Genomic DNA, 2,569 nt, shown 5'->3' with positions numbered 1-2,569 from the left:
ATTCTTTGGAGAATATTTTTTCACTCAGTGTTTTGGTTTCAAGATGTATCCTCGTTAATATGTGTAAGTCCAGTTCATTCATTTTCATTGTTGTGTTGTATTTCATTGGCTAACTATCATGCTCATTGTCCCCCGTGATTGTGAATTTTTAAAATTTTACATTTAAACTAGTGTTGCAGCGAACTCCCTTCCTTCAGTGCGTCTCCCCGTCGCTGTGGGCTGGCGTGGCCTGGGCCCTGCTCCTCACACTGGGGACAGCGCGCTCCTTCCGGCCCAGGCCCCGGTGAGGGCGGAAACCGAGAACAGCATCTGGAAACTGTGCAAGCAGCTCAGCCGAGTACTTTTATGTCTATTGGGTCTGAGAATGTAAACTATTCAGGCTTTTCATTTATGTTTGTCTTTACATTTTTTGTTTTATTCATTTTTATTGTATTTTATAAAAATATTGAGCCTCAACAGGTTGGAATTTAAAAAACAAAACAAACAAACAAACAAAAAACCATTGGATTTTATTGTAGATACTGTGAGAATCTCTGCACAGTTTCTACTTCAAAGTGGCATTTCTGTGTTGATGGTCAGGTGTCTCTTTGGCTCCACAAGCTATTACCCAGTCCCACTCCAGATGGTCAAGTCTGTGTCCCACCTCATCTGCAGCGCAAGGGCTTCCTTTTCATCATCGTCGCATTATTAGACTTTACCTCTTCGCCCCTCGATAGCTGTGAAATATTTGCTTTTAATCACCATTTCTCTGCTTGATAGTCGTTTGTTAGGTTCCCAGTTGTTAAATCCACCGTCACAAGGTGGGTTTTCTCAGTCTGCAGTTGTGGGGGAAGTATGCCTTTAGCCATCCAGCTGTAGGAGGTAAAGAGTTGTTTCAGGCATCACTGGTTTGGTGAGGAGGAAGAGCCTCAGGATAGCCAGTGCTGACTCGATGGAGGACAAGACAAGTAGGCTGTCACAAATTAAGGCACAGGCAGTTCTTCAGGATTGCGTGTTTGCCCTAATATTTCAGTTTTGGGACCATTGTTTCTGAATTGCCTGTTTGCATCTTCTCCACATTTTTTCTAAGTAAAATTACATAGTAATTCCCTCTTTGAAGGTGTTCTGCAACCTGAACACCACTAGAGGGCGGAGCAGACCACATCACTTTTCAAGCACCAGAGATCAGGTTGAAAGAAAGTTGTAAGGCCTACATGCTGGGCAGACCTGTACACTTAGCTTTCTCCCCCACCCCCCCATCCCCCACCCCACCCCCCATGTCTTCATCCCACTGTGTGCTGGAGTGCTACATGCTAACATAGGGGTTCTCCATCCTGGCTGCACCCTCACTGGGGGAGCTTCTGAAAAATTGAAATGCCCAGCCCCACCACCACTCCTTCATTCTGGTTTCATGTTTGAAAATGCTCTTAAATCTAATGTGAAGTCAGGGCAGAAATCTTTGTATTAACTGTTATAGGACCTGGTCATATTTCATAGAGGAAACAAAAAATTCCCTTTAGAATATGGGCATCACCACTCTCTTTTCTTGAGCCCCAGGAATAAATTGAAAATTCTAGGTAGCTTTTCCTTCCACCTTCAGTGTTTTGTAGGTACAATCTGTTATCACAAATAAAATTACGTTAAAATGAAAATGAAAAGGGTTGGGAATGCTGCACAATATTTATTTTTCCTGGTCTCATGGGTCACCTTTTCATTCCCAGAGCTCCCCCTCAGCCAGACATCAGTTCAGGTCCTCCCTCAGGATGCTCTGTGCACTGCTCTGCCCTCCCCTGGGGTCCCAGCCTCGCCTCTGAACAGCAGGGGAGATGCTCAGCCTCCCAAGCTCCCTCTGGCTTCATCCTGGACTGTGGGAGGCAGTGCAGCTGTGCTTTCTCCTAGGGAACACGTGGGGACAGCAACTGGGAATTCTTCATCTTAGAACATCTGCAGACTTTCTTTTGCTCCTAGTTACCTCCTCTCATTATCATGCTGACATATTACTTGCCTTTGTCCTGTTACTCAGTCTTTCAAATAACTTTCCCCTGAGATTGTTAACTTGGTATGTCAACTTGCCTGGGCCATGGGGCGCCCAAGTAATCTGATAAAATGTTATTGCTGGGTGTCAGAGAGGATGTTTCCAGGAAGGTAAGCATTTGGCTTGGTGGACTGAGCAAAGCAGATTGCCCTGTCTGGGTGGGTGGGCACCATCCAACCTGCTGAAAGCCTGAATAGACCAGAAAGGCCAAGGAAAGTTGAATTCCTCTCTCTCTCTCTCTCTCTCTCTCTCTCTCTCTCTCTCTCTCTCTCTCTCTCTGTCGTTCTTTCTCCTTCTCTGACTGATACATTTCCCATCAGGACACAGTGTGAGAGGAGGATAGAGATAGAAGCAGTGGTGAAGATGGGCATCTGGCTGGGCCAAACCTCTCTAATACCCAGCAATCCCTCCCTCCAGTGTGCTCCTGGCATGGGGCAGGTCCCATAACTGTTACTCCAGAGTGGCGAGTTCTGTGCGGCAGGATGTGCTACATTGTCTTAAATGAGGGCCCAAGATGGCTGCTGCCCATTAAATTTGTCTTCTTCTGGTAAGAAA

General features: G+C 45.9%; 1 long non-coding RNA gene across 1 annotated transcript; it reads left to right on the top strand.

The window, feature by feature from the left end:
- The first annotated feature begins 796 nt into the window (after positions 1–796).
- Positions 797–2,569, top strand: LOC311625327. Its single transcript, XR_014795477.1, has 2 exons — positions 797–871; positions 1,806–2,569. It is a non-coding gene; the product is annotated as an uncharacterized lncRNA (long non-coding RNA).

The sequence above is a fragment of the Pipistrellus hanaki genome (assembly GCF_964339955.1).
Source record: "Pipistrellus hanaki genome assembly, chromosome: 7".
Taxonomy (NCBI): Eukaryota; Metazoa; Chordata; class Mammalia; order Chiroptera; family Vespertilionidae; genus Pipistrellus; species Pipistrellus hanaki.
This window is presented reverse-complemented; position numbering and strand designations above follow the sequence as displayed.